The 22,885-nt window shown below is 41.6% G+C and overlaps 1 long non-coding RNA gene across 4 annotated transcripts in view; it reads left to right on the plus strand.

The window, feature by feature from the left end:
* Window positions 1–22,885, plus strand: part of LOC308611182 — a 138,364-nt gene that overhangs the window by 80,754 nt on the left and 34,725 nt on the right. The window contains exon 3 of one of the 4 annotated variants that reach the window (XR_014014786.1): window positions 20,956–21,365. The exons of the other annotated variants lie outside the window; for them this stretch is intronic. This is a non-coding gene — a long non-coding RNA (uncharacterized lncRNA). Of the gene's footprint in view, window positions 1–20,955; window positions 21,366–22,885 lie in introns of those variants that run through there. 4 annotated transcript variants of the gene reach the window in all.

Consider the following 22,885-nt stretch of genomic DNA (forward strand, 5'->3'; position numbering starts at 1 on the left):
CACAACAGTGAGAGCCCCGCGTACTGCAAAACAACAAACAAAAAAACCCAAAAAACCATATGCCACACACACATTCTACAGGTTTCTGCTGATACACATTAGCAGGATATAGCATTTCTTTTGATGTATATGCTAACTCCTACCAGGGTGGACATTATACTTGCCTCCTGGGGCCTGGTGGAATCTGACTGTAGTTATTAGGATGCAGTAAGTGCTGATGTGGGTGGGTCTTGAGAAAAGTAGAAATTTCCTTGAAAACTAACCTATTTAGATGAGGTCTTTAGAGATATGTTAAGTAAGGGAAGGTTAGTTTCCTCAAATGGGGAGGAAGAAGGGTGGCTTCCTTTGGCGAGGAAACCACAGGAAGATTTGGGTTAAAAATTTTCATATTAATCTGAGTCTGCCTACCTGCACTTATCCTAAATACTCAATATATCCTTATCTTAATACCCAGCTCTTCCTGATCAATGTCCTGATATTAATCTGTGAGACTTAGCACAGATGTACGTTGAACTTGGATTTTAATTCTGCAACTCACACTTTTAGATTTGAAACTTGATCCTCAGCCATGTCTGCTGTGTGGCTATAAGACATGAGAAAATTTTAAGGCCCTCAGTGTGGCTCTCTGTGTCTTCCCATGCCTGGATCTGAGAGTTTAAACACCTAACACCTTTTAACATTAAGTGTAAACATTTTCATTTTGTAAGCTCTCTGGTGCTATAAGAAGCAGCTAATGGTCCCCGTGGAGCTTGTAGTTACTACTGCTGTAATAGACAAAATCAGCTGCCGCTTGACATGTAAAAGTATTGTCTTCAACTGGCAATATGTTCAAAGCAAATATTGCTGGTAATTTATTTATTGCTTCCACTACTCGGAAGAAACACTTGTCTTTGCATTGGCAGTGGAGTCACTACTACATTCAAGCTCAAAACCTTATTCCAGAGTCCCATCTTGAGCATCTTTTTCCTGGGATTACTCATGCAGGACAGGAAATCTGCTTCAGGAAGTTTAGAAAGTAGATTTTAATAAAAGGAGCTTGTTTCAAAAGTTATAAAAGCTGGAGTCAAATGAAATAGGAAGGCAACCTAGAGTTTGGAAAGACTGAATCCCCTAAGCAGAACGGTAATGAATGTAGAGACTGCTGGTGGGTGCTGGGAACATGGAGGGAGAAGCCCTTGAGCAGGAATTGGACGCATGAGGGAGACGAAGCCTCAGTTGTATGTACAACTCAAAGAAAGAGGGCCTTCTGGGTTCTCCCCTATCCCCTTCTTCCAAACTCTCACCAGTCCTTCCTTTACTCAAAATTAATTGGAAGCTAGTTGCCAGTGAATCCTGGGAAACCGAGTTTTCAGGAGTCAGTCCTCTAAAATAAAAATCAGAGCTGGAAAAAGAGAAATAGTCTTTAAAAATTATTCACACAAATATGCCATCCCTTTACAATAACTTCTCACATTCCAGTTCACTTGTTCAAATACCCCACCACTATGATAGTACTTTGACGCAAAGTCTGTTTACTCCCTTGCTTTCTCCTGATACTGCCTTTGTATCTCTCCTTACTCTCTTACATTCCAGTGTCCATTATCTAATAGTGTGTTTGTCCCTAGCCCTGTTCCAGTGTCTTTTAGTTATGCTGGATCAACCCAAACCATTGCTTTCTCTTTTCTTGATCTCCAGCTTTCAAAGTCTTCCCAAGTAAAGTGTATAATAGTTTAGATGGTTTCCTTTATAAATTCATGATCACTAACCTAAAAGGTCCTTTAATATTGCCCTTTAATTCTGCTACATTAATCTGGACCCATCATTTCCCACTCTTTACAGTTTGTTCTCTCTTTCTGCACTGTTCTTTGTTTTTTTAAAAAAATCTTTATTGGAGTATAATTGCTTTACAATGTTGTGTTAGTTTCTGCTGTATAACAAAGTGATTCAGCTAGTGCACTCTTCTTAAATGGCATGTCCCCACCATTTGCTATAATATCAGGAGATAATCTCTTTTAATTCACAGAAAAGAAAAGAAAAAACATTAGGAGAACTTTCCTGTTCATTAACATAATAGAGTTACTACATCTGCTGCCATCTTTATCTCCTTTGGTAATTTAACAGAACAGAAGCTCTATTCCTACTAAACCCAATTCCCTTACTCCTGATTTGGATTGCATCACCTTGCACTCTCTAAGGATCCTTATTTTGTTCAATACCTTCTCTAATCTGGATCTTTTCCACTATCTTTTTTAAACATTCTAAAATCTTCCAAATTGGGAAAAATAATAAAGAAGAGTAAAGCAAAAAAGAAAAGCAAAACCAAACTCACCTTTCTCCACCTGACTTCTATTACTAATTACCACACTATCTCTTCTTCAAAGGCACAGTTTTTAAAATAATTCTTGAAAATGTTTTTCTATATCTTGGCAATTGTGAATAATGCTTCAATGAACATGAGAGTGCAATCTTTTTGAGATCCTGATTTCAGTTCTCTTATACATATACACACACACACACACACACATATATATATACATATATATATATACATATATCCATTCAGAAGTGGGATTGCTAAATCATATGATAGTTCTATTTTTAATTTTTCGAGAAGCCTCCATACTGTTTTCCATAGTGACTATATACCATTTTGTATTCCCACCAACAGTGTACAAGAGATCCAATTTCTCCATATTCTCTCTGGTGCTTGTTACCTTTGTATTTTTGAAACTAAGCATCCTAACAGGTGTGAGGTGATATCTCTTTGTGATTTTGATTTGCATTGCCCTGATGATTAGCGATGCTGAGTACCTTTTCATATACATTTTGGCCATTCATATGTGTTCTTTGGAAAATGTATATTCAAGTTCTTGGCCCATTTCTTAATTGAGTTATTTGGTTTATTTGCTACTTAGTTGTGGGAATTCCTTATAAATTTTGGATATTTACCTCTTACCAGATATATGATTTTCAAATATTTTCTCCCATTCCATTGGTTACCTTTCCATTCTGTTGGTTGTTTCCTTTGCTGTGCAGGAGCTTTTTATTTTGATGTAGTTCTACTTGTCTATTTTTGCTTCTGTGGTCTGTGCTTTTAGTGTCATAGCCAATAAATCATTGCCAAGATCAATGTCAAGAAGCTTTTCCCAAACTGTCCATCGACAGATGAATGGTTCAAAACATGTAGTATATATTTACAATGGAATATTTTCAACTTTAAAAGAAGAAGGAGGTTCTACCATTGTGGCAACAGGGATGAACCTGGAGGACAATAAGCTAAGTAAACAAGCCAGTCACAGAAGGACACATACTGCCTAATTCCATTTATATGAGGTACCTAAAATAATCAGACTTCATGGAAGCAGAGAATAGAATGTTGGTTGCCAGGGGCTGGGGAAAGGGAGAAATGGGGAGCTGTTGTTCAGCAGGTATGAATTTTCAGTTATACAAGATGAATAAATTCGAGAAATCTGCTGTACAAGTAGTGTCTGTAGTTAACAATAGTGTTAAGCACTTAAAATTAGTTAAGAGGGTCAATTTCATGTTAAGTGTTCTTACCACACACAGAAAAAATGGGACACAAGCTTTTGGAGGGGACAGATACGTCTATTACCTTGATTGTGTTAATTGTCTCATGGGTTTATGCATATGTCCAAACTCATCAAATAGTATACATTAAACATGTGCCATTTTTTGTGCATCAGTTGTGCCTCCATAAAGCTGTTTAAAAATGTTTATCTATATTTGATACCTTCACTTTATTACTTCCTTCTCATGCTTCAACCCACTCCCAATAGAATCCATCTTTTATTACTCCAATAAAAAGGTACTTCATAAGTTATTTCCAAATCCATGGATGTGATGTGAAAATTTTATCTCCTACTTACTTGATCTGTAAGTAGGATTTGCTTCTGTCTTTGAGACTTGATTTTCCTTGACCCAAAAACTCCTCTGGTTTTCCTCTAATCTCTGCGGCAGTTCATTCTCTATCTTCTTTGCAGGTGCGTATCCTTCTCCTCAGACATGAAATGTTGAAATTCTTCAAAATTCAGTTCTAGGCCATTATGTCCCCTCACTCTAGAACTCATAATATGATTTCACAGAAACACACAGCTTCAGTTGCCAACTCCATAAAGTTTGGACATTTGTGTACCTGAGACCTCTAATCTGAATTCTGTAAATCCAGTTGCCTATTTAACATCTAAATCTGTTCATTTAAAATATACATAAAGCTAAATACTCATGGTCTCCCTAAACTACCGAATCTCTCCTCCTTCATTTTCATTTGTCTTAGTGTGTAGTGACACCATTCACCCAGTTGTATAAACCAGGCACCTAACAATAATCCTTGAGTTCAACCTCTCACATCAGCCACTATATCCTATCCATTATCAATCTTATCCATTTTACCTCCTAGATACTTCCTTAATCTACCTAATGTTCTCTATCTACTCATCGTTGTAAGTGGTCAATTAATGCATGAATATAAATTTCCCTGATTGCTTTGCTTGGTACCTATAGTTTTTATGGCAGAAAAATTTATATAAAAAAAATCCGTTCATCTTCCCTATATCTTCCCTTCTGTTCCTCCATCCTCCTGTCCCCATTTCAAGCAAGTATCCAGGACTCCGTAGAAACCTCTTCCTCAGGAAATATGCCATTTCTAAGCATCAAGGTGTGAAGGAGGAGATTACAAGGCAGTTGGAGGATTAAAAGCCAGTGAGTACAACAAGCACTGCCTGACACTACCTTGTTACTGGATAGAGCCTTGGAGCTGCACCAACTCATTAGAGGGATGTAGTTGAGAGAGATATAGGGAAGGCATGTAATAGGCATGGCGTATCTATCTCATCGAATATTTCAGCATCGCAAACATTATACAGGAACATTTATAAATGGGACATAAAGGTACAGGTGTCCCGGTCTCAGAAGACCAGAAGGACCTCCACAACACTTTCATGTTACAGGGTTTTTATACCACTTTGGTTGTATAAGGTACCTCTAATAATGGCTGAGTCTAAATTCTCTACCTGCTCAGTTATTTAAAGAATTAAATTCATTTAAATCAAGTAAAGAAACAGTAGGTTTATAGAAGCTCATAACTGCTTACTTTTTAAAAATTTTTTATTTATTTATTATTTTTGGCTCTGTGTTGGGTCTTCGTTGCTGCGCGCGAGCTTTTTCTAGTTGCGGAGAGTGGGGGCTACTCTTTGTTGCAGTGTGCGGGCTTCTCATCGCGGTGGCTTCTCGTTGCGGAGCATGGGCTCTAGGTGCGCGGCCTTCAGTAGTTGTGGCGCACAGGCTCTAGAGCGCAGGCTCAGTAGTTGCGGCACACGGGCTTAGTTGCTCCGTGGTATGTGGGATCTTCCGGAACCAATAGAACGTTATATTCCTTCCTTTTATCAATTTTAAAGGTTTAAAATGCTTTCGATTTTTTTCTTCTTTGACAAACTCAAAGAAGGACTTTTATCTATGAGGTCCACACTTGATATTCTCAGTCAGAAGTCATCTGCCCAAGGAGGGCCTAGCATCTGAGGCCAACAGTCACATCCATGTCCCTCAGATAGGACCGTGTATCCTGGAGCTCAGGCTCCAGGCTCTGCTCAGAGGCTCTCAGAGGCTCAGCATTGCTGCTCTGATCAGCCCAGCATAAAGGAAGGCTCTGTTGAGTGAGGCCTGACGTGAGAACGTGAGGCATGATCAAGCAATGGAGAACTCTCTTCTCCTGCAGAGATCCCAAACTCTCTAAATAACCCAACCCAGGGCCGCAAAGTTATGCTTGGGATTTTATCCTGCAATCTCCAAACGCTCAGATGGGCCATGGGCTTCAACTGGAAGCCTTAGTCCCCCCAGAACTACTGGCCTTGCCTGGCCTATGATGTTCTATCCTCTCCTTGAACTTCCTAACTTAGGTGTCTCTCTGACCCAACCAATCTCACTGAGAAATGTGAGCAGGGGAACAAGAAAATAAAGAATCATTCTTTGAGAGGCAACTTTTGGTTCCAGCCCCAACACTTAAAGAGCTTGAGAGTCATTACTCCAGTCTTTAGAAGAAGCAAAATCTGAACCAATTGAAAGTCAGTGACTTTTCTTGTAGCATTAGAGAATTAAGGTCACAGGGCAAATCACTCCAAAATCTTCATAGAGGGTGAATGTAGAGAATCATAGTTGAGGTCAGCTTACCTCAAGCAGAGGCCACTGGAGCTATAAATTGATAGGAACACTTAAAAGGACCCTTTGACAAATTGCTAGAGGATGCACATGGGCTAACATGAGAGCGAGAAACTCCTAGGGTCATTATCTTAGGGGGGCCTCCACCTATTCATGGGTTTCGCCTATGGGAACCCCACCAGGTTCTCACAGTGAAGAGCCATGAAAAATTCTGATGTTTCTGGTGGAGGAGTGTGGGAATGGGAAGAAAAGTAACAATTTTGAAAACATTCTGAAATATCCCCTGAATGTTCTCCATAACAGAAGCTTACTCCGCAGAGGAAAAGACTACCAGAGACTTATCCCACATGGGAGAAGGGAAGTTATCCAACTCCAGTTCCCTCTAGCTTTCTTATCTCTTCTAAAAAGTGAAAAGAAAGAAAGAGAGAAAAGAGTTAGAAACACCTGTGAAGAACGCAGGGACACAGGACCACTAAACGACAGATTTAATCATATCGCCTCCCCCCCAGCTCCTTACTACCACCTCAACAGGGCTCCAGTATGGTAACAGAGGATCATAGCCGAAAGAGCTGCAAGGCATAGGCTCTATATAAGGAGGAGACTTAGGGAAATCTGAAGACACCAAGGGAGATTAAAACAAGGACACTATAGGAAATTGAAGTCTCTGACATATACAGCTACAGTAAATATTAAACACAACCAACACCTACCTGGGTTAACATAAAACTTCACACTAAGGTCTGTTTACTTCAGTTCCTATTACCCAATACATTATGTCTGGCTTTTCAACAAGAAATTACAAGGTATGATAAAAAGGCAAGAAAAAACAGTCTGAATAGATAAAGCAAGCATCAGATCCACATTCAGATATGACAGAGATTTTTGAATTGTCATACATGGAATCCAAAATAACCATCGTTTCATGTTAAGGGCTCTAATGGAAAAAGCAGAAACATGCAAGAACAGATGAGCAATAAGCAGAGAGAGGGAAACTCTAAGAAAGAATCAAAAGGAAATGTTGGAAACCAAAAACACTATAACAGAAATGAAGAATGCTTTTAATTGGCTCATCTGTATATTGCCTATGGCCAGGGAAAGAGTAAGTGAGTTTGAAAATATGTCTGTCAGTAGAAACTTTGCAAACTGAAATGCAAAGAGAAAAAGAATTTTTAAAAAAACCTTTAACTCAGAATATCCAAGAACTGTGAGACAGTTTCAAAATGTGTAATATACATGTAATTGAAATACCAAAAGGAGAAGAAAGAGAGAAGAGAGAATAAGAAATATTTGAAGAAATAACAGCCCAGGATTTTCCAAAATTAATGACGGATTAACCATAGATTGTGGGAGCTCAGAGAACACCAAGCATATAAATACGAAGAACGTCTATACCTGGACATATTTTATTAAAACTGTAGGAAGCTGAAAGATAAAATCTTGAAAGAATACAGAAGAAAGTAATATCCTGCCTCTAAAGGAACAAGGATAAGAATTATGGGCTTATCATAAACCATGCAAGCAAGAAGAGAATTGAGTGAAATATTTAAAGTGTTGCAAGAAAAAAAATCACCCTAGAACTTTGTGTCTAGTGAAATTATCCTTCAAAAGTGAAGGAGAAATAAAAACTTTCTCAAACAAAAACTGAGATACTCATCAGCAGCAGATTTGCCCTGGAATAAATGTTTAAAAAGTTCTTCAAGGAGAAGGAAAAGGACAACTCAGCTCTACATAAAGGAAGGGAAAAGAAGGAATAAATGAAGGTAAAACAAAACTTTTATTTTTCTTATTCTCAGTTGACCTAATAATACTAATGATAGTGTATTGGGTGATTATAGTATATGGATAAGTGAAATAAATGACATCAGTGTTACAAGGGACAGGAGGGAGGAATTGGGAACTCTGTTATAATGGAACCTGCACTACCTATGAAGTGGTATAATGTTCTATATAAAAGTGGCCTTAGATTAGTTGTAAATGTATATTACAAATTCATGGGCAACCATGAAAATATTTTTTAAAGAAGAATACTTGACATGCTAAGAGAAGAGAGAAATGGAATCTTATAAACTGCTTGTTTAAAATCAGAAAAGGCAAAAAAAGAGAAGAAGAAAAAAAGAATACACATAATAAATACTAAACAGTTACAGATATGGCAGATATTAATCCAACTATATAAAAAAATCACTAAATGTAAGTGTTCTAAATTCACCAATTAAAAGACAGACTGTCAGTGGATAAACCAAGATCCAATTATTTGTTGTCTACAAAACACCCACTTTAAATATAAAGACACAGATGATTAAAAGTAAAGGGAAAGAGAAAACTGTTCCATGGTAACACAGATGAAAGAAAGCAGGAGGAACTATATTAATTTCAGACAAAGCAGGCTTCAGAACAAGGAAAGTTATGAGGGATAAAGCGGGGCAGTACATAACAACAAAGGGGTCAACTCTCCAAGAAGACACAACAATCCTTAACGTGTACAGTCTAACAACAGACTGTCAAAATATGTGAGGCAAAAACTGGTCCAACTGCAAGGAGAATTAGGTGAATCCACTGTTATTTTTGGAGACTTCAACACCCCTCTATGAGAAATGGACAGGTTCAGCAGGCGGAAAATCAGTAAGGATATAGTTGACCTAAACAGCACCATCAATCAACTTGATCTAATTGACATTTGTAGAATACTTCATCCAACAACAGAATATGCATTCTTCTCAAGCACACATGGAGCACTGACCAAAATAAACCACATCTTGGGCCACAAAACACACCTTAACAAATATAAAATAGAAATCATACAAAGTATATTTTCAGACCATAATGGACTTCAACTAGAAATCAATTACAGAAAAATAGCTGGAAATGCCAAAATGTTTGGAGAGTAAACAACATGCTACTAAAACATGGGTCAAGGAAGAAATATCAAGAGAAAAAATATTTTAAACTAAATGAAAATTAAAATACAACTTGTCAAAATTTGTGAGCTGCAGAAAAAGCAGTACTTAGAGGGAAACTGATACCATTGAATGCATCTATTTGAAAAGATTTAATATCTTTGAGGGACTCTGGTTTGCTGACCTGATCGATTTCTCCCTGTTTCCAAAATATTGGGAAACATGAATTCCTCCTTAGGTAGCACAGTGCCAGAAGAAGGAGCCCCACCCAATACACAAAGGCAAGGATGGGAAAACCTAGGAAGTTGAGCTGGAGCTCAGCCATGGTGCAGTAAGGCTCCTCAGACAAAGAAGAGGGTCCAGATCATCAGAAGTGCGTTGCTGCCTCAAGCATCTGGGCATTGAAAGTGCACATTCTAGACTAGAGTTCTAGGCCCACATTACAGAGGTTAAGCGTAAACACCAAAGGTTCTTGAGGGTGAGGGAGGGGACAACACAAGAGAGAGAAACCCACAATCCTTCCCCCACCATCCAACCCAGCAGATCTATCCATCCCTCCAGGGCCCTTTAGATACCTCTAACCCACCTTCCAACCCACACATTTACATACCATATATTTACCTTAGTGAAAATTTCTATTTATTCCACACGTTACCCAGATATTACCTGAGACCCTTTTACTGCTTGGTGATCTACCTTTGGACCCCACATAATATTTAAAACTCTTCTATGCCAAGGGATTTTTACCTCCAAGCCTTCAACTACAGCTTCCCCTCATACATAATGTGTTCTCACCTGTATGAAGCCAGAAACGTAGTCAGAAGAAATATACGCCCCCATATCTCCTCAAAAGAATTCACATTCACCAAAAAGTGTAAGAGTGCAGAGTAGCCTGTACCAGTGAACAGGAAGCATGACAAAAAGGGAAACAAGGGCATGGCACACCCATGAACCTATGGCAAACAACTTAAAAAGCTTTAGTAGTTCTTTTTTTCCTAAAATCCCTCTTCGGCTATTTAGCCCCCTAAGGTTCTCAAATCTAGCCTCCTCCAGCCATACAGTGTCTCATCCTGCTGCTTGCTCCCTCTTCTGAAAAATCCCTCTCAAAACATTTAAAATTTTTTTTTTTATTTTACAGAACACAACCCGAAGGCCCAAACACACCCTGATTTAAGGAGTGGGCTTCTCTTTAACATAACTTCTAATGAGCACAATATTTAGCAATACGTTTTAGCTTTTTGGAATCACACTCATGGTTACTTCTTCTATGAAAAGTTTTATGATTTTTTTCCCCATCTACTTTCTTACTTGCCACCAAAATTCCTGTTGGCATCTCCATACCTTTTTAAACAATGATGTCATTTTTGTTGATGTGTATATGTATTTATTTCATCTCCCCATGCTAGTCATTTAATAGTTGTAGCCCTTGTGCCTTCATTATTTAGATTATAAACTGCTGAAATTAAGCTGTGTCATTTCCTTACTTTGCTTGCCTGTATTCCCTCGTTGAGTCTGATGAATCAGTCTTGACCCCAGATACCTAATTCTCTCCCTCCCCTATGAGGAGGATACTAGTAAGGACAGCTCCTTTCTTTACCTGTCTTCTCCTGCAGCCACAGCTCCACTCTTGTCTGTACCCAAAAGGAGGGTCCATTTCAAGCCCACTCCATCTCACATACCTTCCTCCCTTGACTGCAGGAGGTGTATCTGTTCAGAAAAACCCCTCCACATATCTTTGTATCTCTGGTATTGTTTTTTTTTTTTATAGAAAGTTTGGTCCTGACTGTCCCTGAGGTCCCTAGGATTCACAACTGTAAAAACATCCTCTAAAGTCTGAGCAATATAAGCTCCACCAAAAGAATTTCCAGGATAGAAGGGGTCATAAAAATGACACATCAAATATATTCTTCAAAAAGTGGCCTTGTCATAAAAAAAGAAAGACTGAGAAACACTGATCCAGATTAAAGGAGACTAAAAACACATGGCAACTAAATGCAGTCTGTGATTCTGAATCCTGTAATGGAGGTTTTGAAAAAAAGCCACAAAGGACATTACTCAATAAATTGACAAAAATGGAATATGAATGGGAGATTAGTTAAAAGTTTTATGTCATTGTTAAATTTACTGAAGGGGAAAACTAACTGTACTGTATGTAAGAGAATCTTCTTTTTCTTAAATACACAATGAAATATTCAAGGAGAAGGTGCATGGTGCATGAAATGTATTTTCAAATATTCAGAAATGTATGCATATTTTTCATATATGTGTGTGTGTGTGTGTGTATTCATATATAGAGAGAGTGGAGGCAGGAAGGGAAGGAGACAGAAACAGAGACAGAGAGAGGAGAGAGATCTCAAATAGGTCAAAATGTTAGTAGGTAAGTCTGGATAAAGGGTACATAGTTTTTACCATCCATGCATCTTTTCCACAAGTTTAGTTATTTTCAAATAAATACATTTAAAAAATGGACCATTGCCTGCTGTCCTGGATTTTAGCTAAACTTTGGGATTTCTGCCTTTGATTCTTGCAGCTACCACCATCACCATACCCAAACCCCAGAAATGTGTAATGCCAGCTTCAAAAGTTTTCTCACATTCTGTCCCAGGCAAGAAACCTGGGACCCTCTGCACATTTCAACAGGATTTTACAAAATGCTGAAGAAGAGCACCACACCCTCCCCACCAACAAATGTTTTTAAATTAAACACAATACAAAAAAAAAAGAAGGAAAAAAATCAGCGTGTTTACAGCATGGAACCCCTAGCTTTTCTGATCTGGTGCCACCAGGTCATCCGTCTTCTGGCGTTTTGTGGTGTGAATTGGTTTGCCAGCACTTCGTCTGCTCTGCTCACCAGTTACCATTTCTCCACCAGATTTCCATCTTCCAAAAATGTGTTGACATCTTTTGTTGTATCCTCTCTCCTTCTAGTCATCCTTAAGCACTTATTCTTTTTAAATCCTTTGTTTGAATAGTTTTATTGAGATATAGTTCACATACCATGCAATTTACTCATTTAAAGTGTGTAATTCCAGGATTTTTAGTATACTCACAGATACGTGCATCACAATTTTAAAAACATTTTCATGACTTCAGAAAGAACCCCGTAACCTTTAGCTATTACCCGCCACCCTTCATCTCCCAGCTCTAAGCAACCATTAATCTACTTTCTGTCCTCTCTTGGCTTCCCTATTCTGAATATTTCACATGAATGGAATCATACGTGGTTATTTGTGACTGGCTTCTTTCACTTAGCGTGTTTTCAAGGTTCAGCCATGTTGTAGCATGTATCAGTGCTTTTTAACGCCAAAAGTATTACACTGCATGGATATACCATATTTTATTTACCCATTCATCAGTTGATGGACATTTGGGTTGTTTCTGCCTTTTAACTCTTATGAATAATACTGCTTTGAACATTTGTTTACAAGTTTTTGTGTGGACATATGTTTTCATTTCTCTTGAGTACATACCTAGAAGTGGAGTTGCTGGGTCACATAGTAATTCTATATTTAACACTTTGAAGCGCTGCCAGACTGTTTTCCAAAACAGCTGCACCATTTTTCATTCCCACAAGCAGTGTATCAGGGTTCCAGTTTCTCCGCATTCTCACCAACACTTGTTTTAAACTGACTTTGTTTTTCTCGTCATTCTTGTGTGTGTGAAGTGTTATATCATAGTGGCTTTGGTTTTCATTTCCCTGATGGCTAGAGATGTTGAACCTCTTTTCACCTACTCTTACTTTTTTTTTTCATCTACTCTTGCTTTTAATGGCATTTGGGGAAAGAGAGAAGATAAACAAGTGTGTTTTATCTACTGTGTTTAACTCGGAACACAATAGCTCATTTTAACTATGTGACAGGAAAAATATTTTCTTGTAAATATTTGAAAACACATATAGTAATGTCAAGTCTTTATCAACATGCCCAGTTTACTACTTCTATGCTCTCTGCATGTTATAGTTACTGTGTGATTAAGGGAAAGCAATATTGTGCACTGAATTTGACCTGTAAGATTACTTCTTATATGGGGTTGAGGGAGGAATTCATTCAAATGACTCCTTAGGGTTGACTAAAAGGCAGAGCAGAACTGATTGCCAGAGCCTCTAAAGCACAATGCTTTTTTGTCACCAATGCTGTGTACATCTGTTGTGAATAACTGTGTACCACAGGTGATAAGTATCAAAGAAATGTGAGAGCTCTGACATGGGCACATAGCATATGTCTTAAGAGATAGATGACAAGGTGTTTAAATGGGCTTTTGCACTTTAATCATAGTGTAAAAGATGGGATGTAGCACACATGCCAAATGATAACTGTGAAAGCTGGGTGAGGGGTGTATGGGAGGTTACATTGTTCTGTCTGCTTTCGTGCATGTTTAAACATTTTTTACTAAAAAGCTTTAAAAATAATAAAAGATGTAGAGTGACTCATAAGGAGAGGGAGGGAGCAAAAGGATACCTGGCCAGGGTGATCAGTCCATCAAGACTAGAGTTTAGCTATCTCTCAATAAGGAAATTTCAGGAAGTGTAATTCCTTTGACGTTGGGAAAGAAACTTCTTTCCATATAACAGGAAGGAAGAAGGAAAGGAGGAATGGGAAATTTTTTTTTTTAAGGATTTTGATGAAAATTTCCCATCTCATGACTTCTAGTTCCTCTGTGAATGGTGGTTTGGCACATCTGCTGAGCAAGTGGAGATGGCCTAAATTTGAGAAAAGTGAAGGAGATTTGAAATAGATTTGAGTAGCACTGGAGAGAAAATGGACTAAGGAAACAGTGACCTAAGTTCCATTTGTTTTGTTCACATGTTAGTAAGCATGGAATAAGAATTTGTGGAATGGCTGCATTATTTCCAGGTAGCATGAGGGCTGAATTTATCATGGCATCAGTAGACTTGATTGTGAGATTTAATCCAATAGTCATCAGCTACTTATGGGAAGGTATTTCTGGAAAAGGCAGAGATAGGGGATTTTGCCAGACGGGAAGGATTAAAGGTGATTGGATGGGACCTATTTGTAGTGGAGCTTTTTAAATGTTGCTTACCTGATAGACCACCAAGCCTACCTTGGAGAGAGAGAAAAAGAAAACAAGAGCTTGGTGGATAGAGGAAGAGTAAGTGGAAAAACGACCTAAAGTTGAAAAATTAACAAGTAGTATATAAGCTGGGAGGATGGAGGATGAGGCCAAAGGGTGGAATGTCAGACTGTATTATTCCAGATGGCAGAAGTGTTCCTGGTAATAAGCTCTACAGTGTGGCAGTGACTGCACTGGAATGGAAGTAAAAATGAGATGATGTAGGAACAGGGAAGCTGGGTTACTGATAGGTCTATCCACATGGAGGTTAGAGCCCTCCACCACTCCTCACCTCTTCATGTTCCCCACCCTGGGCCCCCTCCCACCTTTTGTCCCTCTCCCGGGGGCTCCACGGAATCTGCCTTCTCTGTGTGACCATAAGCTTCAGATATTGTAGGATCAATGTCATAACTCTGGATAAGAAAATAAAAGTAGTGAGAGAAGGCTGTAGTGGACATCTATTTTTGTTTTTTTGTTTTAACACCCAGTATCCATAAGTCTTTCTGGAAAAACTACCTCAGGTGCTCTATAGGATACTCACCCTATTTTTGAGTCCCAGTCTGTACAAGTAGAGTTGCCTTCCCTCTAGACCTCACTGTAAGGGTGGGTATGTGTGCAGCCTTGGCCAAAAACAGGAGGTCCATGGTAAGCCCCCAAATGTCTGATAACCCCAGTGCATAGTCTAGGACTCACCTCTGGTTCCTGAGCTGCAGGTATCCTGGGGAGGTGTACCACGGCTCCACCAAGGCTATTAATATCAGTGGTGGCACCTTCATCTTGATTGGTGAACTGTACACACTAAGGGCAATATCTTGTATATTCCCATCAAGCATAGATGGAAGGAAAGCACCATGATCACCTTCCCCAAAGAGGGGGATGCCATCTTGATGACATCCTTGGAGATACTGTTTTAGTGCTCAAAGACACCCCCATGCCTTTTTGATATAAGGCATCAGTGTGCCGTGCAGTTCTCTGGTCAGCCTCAAGGACATGGTGCTTGGATCAGATTGAGGAATGGGGGAGCAGGACAGGGTCAGAATATGGGAATGATGAGGCATGAACTTTGTTCCACCAGTAAGGACATTCTTTCCCTTCACTTTTTCTTTCTTTCCCACTCACTTTAAGACATCTTTTGCTTACTCTCAGCTGTATTTTACCCTGGGAGGTAGGTGGCTGCCTGGTCAACATTCCTACCACTGACAGCTGAGTGGTGTTTTCCTCTGCAAAAAAAAAAAACCAGTCATCAACTGAGCAGCCTGAAAAAATACCCCGGGAGGGGAACCACTTCCCCAGGGTGCCTTTCTAGTAAGGAAACCTCCATGTCAAGTTTAAAGTATGCTCTCCCGATACATTAACATGACCCACATAACAGATTCTTAAGCAGCTGCTGTGCTGTTCCTGGACCCTACGGCAAGTAGCCCAGGGTCCAGTGGAGCAGCACCTCCGCCCAAATAGTGCCATTCAGGGTTCAGCCCCCTGTAGGAGCCTCTGGTAACTGAGTTCTAAATAATGATCAAGCTGTTGTTTCTTCTTCAGCATTATTTTCAGAAAGTATACCTGTACTTAACGCTCCTCAGGTATAAAAGACCTATCTCCCCTACTTCTCTAAAGGATATAAAACATTCAGTGAGGGGGGATATGTGGGCTGCTATACATTTTCATTAAGGCTAAGCTAAGCGGCAGAAGACAAAGCCCACCTCCTCAAATTTCATCAGGGAGGAAATGGGCTTTGGGGCGGGGCGGGGGTAGTGGCGGGGGTGGAAGGGGCACAATATCTATTTCTCAGCAAGAACTCCAGAGGACTGGTCACCTGTTAGCCAAAGCCAAAGGAAGCAATCAGTAAGAGCTGAACTATCTCCTTCCTTTCCCTTACACATAAGCCCTGAGTTACCCAAATCCCATGCCCCCAACACAGTACACAGTACACAGAAAAGATACACTATTATTAGATAAATATTTATTGGGGAGAATCAATAATCTCTACAAGGAAGGAGTTATTTCTGGATGGGAAGTCTTCATCCCTGGAAATTCTGGGGCAGTGTTTTCTGTCTAGACAGTAGAGACAGATGTCTGAACACAGGGCCTTCAGCAGTGCTGAGCGCAGTGGTGGGTGCCTGGCCAGCCTGACGCCTGCGGGTGGGGCTTGGATGGGGCACAGGCTCCCTGTGGGACACTGGTGGGGGATGTTTGTGACACAGTCGCTGGTCCTTGAATGCCACAACTTTCTGGGGGTGTCTCTTCTTATCTCTGATCTGTCTTGTACTACTTGGAAGATAACTCTGGCCAGCAAAGATAGCTTCTTGATGGCAGGACTTGATATTTGTCAGTTTACAGGAGGGAGCCCTGTGGTTGAAAGGATGCCCCTGGACAGGCTCTGTCCAGACCTGCACTTGCGCCTTTTGCTGAGTTTTCCTAAAGTGCACTGGGGAAGGAAGGGGCTCTTGAGGGTAGGTGACATCCATTGCATACTGACACCCCGGTTTCTCATCTAGGAACTTCCTGATGCCTGTCGCGATTTTCTGAGCTTCAGTTGTCCCAGTCAAGACAGCTCTACTTTTAACTAGGCCTCTGTTCTGCACAGTTGATATGGGGCTGTCCTTTTCCTGGGCATCTTCTTGCCTTTTGTATTTTATCCCAGAAAAAAGCCATTGCAAGAAGTGCTTCATTCTTTTTCTGATATGGCCTTCAGGAAGAGGCTGTCCCTTCTGTGATAGGATCTGGGAAGACTTGCTCGCAAGTGTCTTCTCTAGTACCATCTCCTGAGTAGGGAAACGCTTCCTCCTAAGTTGGGATGTCCCGAACCCTTTATCCCCTCGATCAAGCTCTTCTGCCTTGGGCTCCAGAGGGCTCACTCTCTTTGCAGTTGGTGGGAAATTCTTATCCTGGCACCTCCTTAAGGCATGTTTAGGGACCCAAGGTTCCTGCTGCTGCTCCATCCTGATTCCTCTGTCCTCCAAATGGACATTCAGCACCTGGGAAGCTCCCATGTCCCCACCTGAGACACCCTGGGCATGAGTCAGTGAGGCCTCGTAAGTCAAGTTATCTGAAGTAAGGGATGTGTCAGTGGGTTGGCCTTGAGCCTGGCTACGCTCGCTGTTCTCCAGTTTAAAGTTCAACTCACTGAACAGTTGTTCTTTAAGGTCTAATGATTTAGGATCTTGGGGAACTGGTAATTTGGGTGGGGGGCTTCCAGTGGTCACGGTAGTTTCTACTTTATTCTCATTCACATTTATCATTTGGGAGCTCCCTGGCTTGCTAGTTGCCAACATGTCACTAGTTTTCAATTGAAGAGTATCAAGCTCCTCAGCCGTGAATACCTCCCTAGACCATCTGGGCATTGAAACAGGTTCTGACTTCTCCACCTTTTTGCCCCGTAGCATTTCTCCTTTATCACTGGAACGCACACTCTTATGCTTCGGCTCATATCTGGCCCCAGCTTGCTTTGCAAGCAGCTTTTGGGGATATCTGTTGGCTAGTTGAGTCTGTCTATGACCTGCTTTCCCTGTGATGCAGAGGGAGACAGGCAGACGAGTCTGTCTGGCATCCTTAATTCTCTGAACACCCTCTGCCAGCCCACGGTTGACATCAGAGCGTGGTTGTCTCAGGACCCTCTGTCCTCCTTTGCCCACAGGTGAGGTGGCAGGGAGAGAACGATCCAGGTCAGGGGCTGAATTTGTTGTTCCCACTTTGTCTCCATGGAGAGATGCAGAGCTTCCTCTCAAGGACTTGAAGCTCCCAGATTTGGAGTCTGCCTCAGAAATCACATTGGTTGAGGAGGGCAAGTTGGCATGAGACAAGGACTGGCATGAGGCATCTTTCAATTTAAAGATCTGGATGGATTCAAGGACCTTGCGGGGAAGGGCCCACAACATCCTCATATGAAACCTTTTAATATGGGCTTCCAGCATCTGTTGTTGACTGGAATCAACAAAAGTCAGGTCCTGGAAGGTATTCAGGGGGTAGGCCTCACCCACTGATGATGGCAAACTTCTCTGTTTTGTTCGGGTGTGGGATTTCACAGAAAGAAGCAATGTTTGCTTGATAGCATGCCATGAATTACGCACAGTCTCAGGGAGCCGACCCTCATGTATGTCCTCCAACTTCTTGCTCAAATGTCCTTTTAGGACATTTTCAAGTTGTCTCCGACTTAGACTCTTTGCTGACACCCTTGAATTTTTCTCTGAGAGACTCACCATCTGACTGTTTAGGTCTTTCTCAGAGTCATACCCCAGATCCTTACCTGAAGAGCTCTTTGGGTCATTCAACAGGTGATCTTTTGGGCCATTCTCTAGGCTGTGTCCCAGATCTTTCCCCACATCTTCCTCTAGCTGGAACATTACACCAGGGCTTTCTGGAAGTGAGTTCTCAGGAACAGGCTTCAGTAAGATGGCAATTGATTTAGATTGAGTGACAGATAAAGTGCAGTCTGGCTGTGGTGAAACAGACAGAGCTGGTGGTGCATGATGACAATCAAAAGAATCGGGGTGATTCATTGCCTGGGACAAATCTGATAAGGGGTTGATATCTTGGGAAAGGGTGGGGTCAAGAGAGAAAATGGTATCCGGAGACAAAGTGGCCTCTCGTGGGAGAACAGGACCTGCTGTCTGAGTGTCACGTGGTAGGAGACGGGGAAAGGCAAGGGGTTGGGGTGGGGAGTAGTACACAGGGAATTTGGAATCCAAGGAAGGAAAAGGCTCTGGTGCCAGAGAATGACCCAATGGGGAGGGTGAAAAAGAGTCAGCTAAGGGGGTCATTGGGTTAGGGGAGAGAACGGAGGTGGGCAGTGTGGTAGGCTCAAGCAGAGAGGCTGGTGTTAGGTCCCTTGGAGGGACTGTTGAGAAGGCAGGGGACAGAGTAAACGATGACTCAGTCACAGAAGCTGTGGAAGCCAACCGGGACACAGAGGAAGTAGAATCTTCCAGGGCCTCTGGGAGTAGCAGCCGACTGACCTCAGCAGTTGCATTATTACACACCTCACAGAAGGGGTCTGGACATAAGAGTTGACGCAAGCGGGTGGTGTCATCGTGCCGGCCCAGGGTGCTGCAGAAGACAGGAAGTACAAAGGTGCAACCAGGACCAGAACAAGGAAAGGGGGACCTGCTGGCCTGGCAGGGGTGGGGTCACTGGAAGCCTGCTGCCCCTTCACATTGCTCCACATCCATGAGTTCACAACATGCTCAGTAGCCCTCACCTCAAGGCCTTCATCACATACTCATTCCTATGCTACCCCCTGCCATGACTACAGCAGGTTGCACTGAATCCCTGGAATTGCATAGAACATGCTAAGGGGGGATCAGGAAAGAAGGGGAAAGAGTCACCTTTTCAGAATAGAAATCAGCTGCGTTTTCTCCTCTGTTTCTGTCTGGTGACATCTCCAACCTGAGAAACCAGGAGAGTGGGTTATATGTAATGAAGGTAGAAGCATAGGGATAATAAAGGAGTCCCCTTATGGGAAACCCTTGGGATATTAGACTCTGAAAGACCCAAGAATTAGTAGATGAGGTCAAATGGTCAATGATATTAACATGTGTATGTTGCTTCTTGTAAAGTACTTTCACATGCATTTTATCTCATGTGATGCTCAAAACCACCATGTGAAGCCCAGAGATCAGTGTTGCCTTAGAGAGGGATCTGATCATCCAGGAAGTCAAAGGACTTTTACAAAGTCAGGACACAGAAGTTCTGACTCTTGACATCTCACCTGGCCACCTGTTGGGAAACACCCATTGCCCAGGTCCATCACTGCTTCATGCCCAGCGATGAGCAGAGCAGGGAATCTGAGAAGTGTCTCAGGCTCTGACTGCCTTCCCACAAGCCTCTCCTCTGAGAACTCTGGTCTCTGAGAGAAACTGTACCTAGCAGTTGACATCCTCAGAGATCAGGGACCTTGGATCTCCTGGAAAAGGCAGGAAGGGTCACCCTTGGAGAGTTCAGGTGGGATAGGCAGAACCTTACCTTTTGGTGTTCCACCTTTCCTTCTCCTCTTGGCTCTGCCCTGATGCTGAGAACAAAAGAAAAGAATGAAGGGCTGGGGCTCATTTCTCTCACTCTTCTCTAGGAAACTCAGATATTCATTATCCGTGAATAATATGACTCTCTTTTAATTAACAGAACTTTATGTTCCTTCTTTTTATCAATTTTAAAGGTTTAAAATGCTTTCCATTTTTTTCTTCTTTGACAAACTCAAAGAAGGACTTTCGACTATGAGGTCCACACTTGATATTCTCAGTCAGAAGTCATCTGCCCAAGGAGGGCCTAGCATCTGAGGCCAACAGTTACGTCCATGTCCCTCAGATAGGACCCTGTATCCTGGAGCTCAGGCTCCAGCCTATGGTCAGAGGCTCAGCATTGCTGCTCTGATCAGCCCAGCACAAAGGAAGGCTTTGTCGAGTGATGCCTGACATGAGAATGTGAGGCATGATCAAGCAATGGGGAACTCTGTTCTCCTGCAGAGATCCCAAACTCTCTAAATAACCCAACCCAGGGCCACAGAATTACTGTTTGGGATTTTATCCTGGAGTCCTCCAAACACTCAGATGGGACATGGGCTTCCACTGGAAGCAGCCACAGAGCACAGGGAGACCAGGTCGGTGCTTTGTGACCGCCTGGAGGGGTGGGATGGAGAGGGTGGGAGGGAGGGAGATGCTTGAGGGAAGGGATGTGGGAACAGATGTATATGTATGACTGATTCACTTTGTTATAAAGCAGAAACTAATAAAAACAATGCACACACACACACACAAAATGTGGGAATAGAAATGGAAACAACAATAAAGAATCTCCGTTGGGGGCTCACCCAGGGCTGCTTACCTTTCGGATGTCTTTGGTTTTACTAAAGATAGATGAAAATGGCAAGCGCACCAGGTACCACAGGAACAGAAGAAGCAACCCCAACCCGCACAGGACGACGAGGTTTTGGTCAGTATCCAAGGATGTTGAGTCACAGCTCGGACATGGGTCAGTAAGCTGTTCAAAAATGAGAGAGCGTTCCATTTTCTGAATTCCGTTTTCTGAATCACAAGGCTGCTTGAAGTTACTGAATTTATTGAGCAGTCCCAGGCCTGCATCACAGAGCACTGGAGAGTCACAAAGGGTTTCTGAGTGTGGGGGAGGGGACAACATGGAGAGGGTGTGTCCACGGCCCCTCCCCCACCCACCAGTCCAGCAACCCCTTCCGCCCCTGCTGGGCCTTCCAGGTCCCTCTGCCCTACCCTGCCGTCCTATTTTCCAACTCCATCCTTTCATGGTTTCATATATTTACAGTAATGAAATTTTCTGCTTGTCCCATTGGTAACCCAGATACTACCTGGGTCCCCTCTACTGTTTGATAGAAACTTGACTTGGGTCTCACCAATTCCACTGCCTTAAGTGTCTGAAATACTGTCTGGAATTTTTGCTTGTACCCACACATTTATACTCAGGATCATATATGTCCTTAAATCCATCTTTCCTATAGAATCTTTTCACTATGCAAACCCAGTTCTAAAGAACTTAAAAGTTCTTTTATCCAGTTTTGTGAATGTTGAATAGGGAATTTTGCTTTTTGTTGCAGTCAGCCGTTACCATCTTCAGTCAGAGGGGCTGACTCAAATAATTAAAATGAAGAATTCATTGTTCAACATTCACAAAACTAAAGTTACTATAAAATAAATGTAAATAATTAAACTTTCACGAGATCTTGAGGATAAGTCTGTAGCACTTATTTTTCTGAAGTTAGTGAAGCTTAAACTGCATAAAGACTTTTAGGACATGCTACACACACACACACACACGCACCCTTTGACAAACCCATCTGGTATTTTCAAATCTAAGAATAAAGTGTTTTCTCATTTTATTCCAATCTTCCATCTTTTGTTTTGACCCTACTTCTTCCTACTCTACCTAAAACACAGACAGTCCCTGACTAGGGGACATCAATTTTCTAACATGTGCACAAATCCCTGTCCTAGTCAGTTTGGGCTGCCGTAACAAAACACCATAGACTGGGTGCTTAAACAACAAACACGTATTTCTCATAGTCCTGGAGGCTGGGAAGTCCGAAATGAAGGCAACAGCAGATTCTGTGTCTGGTGAGACCTACTTCCTGGTTCGTCAACAGCTGTCTTCTCCCAGCAACCCTGCAGAAAAAGTGGGTGAGAGAGCTCTGTGAGGTCTCTTCTATAAGAGCATTAATTCCATTCATGAAGGCTCCACTGTTGTGACCTAATCACCTCCCAAAGGCCCCATCTCCTAATACTATGATATCATATTGTTGGCCTTAGGGTTTCAACATATGAGTTTGGTAGGACACAAATATTCTGTCCATAACACTACCCAAAGGCTGTGCTAAGTCCTCTGGTGGCACGGTGGGACCCAGGAATGTCAGAGCCTTAGAGAAGAATCGAGTCTTGAGCAGCCTTACCTGATTATCCTTGTGGGCCCTGTAAATATCATCTTTTCTTAAGTGTGCCTTGCCACAAAGGTTGAGAAGCTCTGCTCTATATAATCATCCCCATAAATGTTTGAAAATCAACTACCTGCCATGCTTTTTTTCAGGCTCCTCTTGTCAGGTTTAAATAATCCCAGTATTTCCCTCCCCTCTTCCTACATCTTCCTTTCTAAACTCTTTATCTTCATGATAGCTGTTCTCTAAACTGTCTCCTAATTTCTCATGTCTTTCTTAAACTGTGATGCCCTTTATTTGACACCCATGGCCTAGCACAGTTACTTGATCTCCTGTGAAAGGGTTAGACAGCCTTCAAACCCACAGAGTCTTCTTTCAATTATGC

Source organism: Mesoplodon bidens, assembly GCF_964165515.1.
Source record: "Mesoplodon bidens genome assembly, contig: HAP1_SCAFFOLD_429, whole genome shotgun sequence".
NCBI classification, from domain to species: domain Eukaryota; kingdom Metazoa; phylum Chordata; class Mammalia; order Artiodactyla; family Ziphiidae; genus Mesoplodon; species Mesoplodon bidens.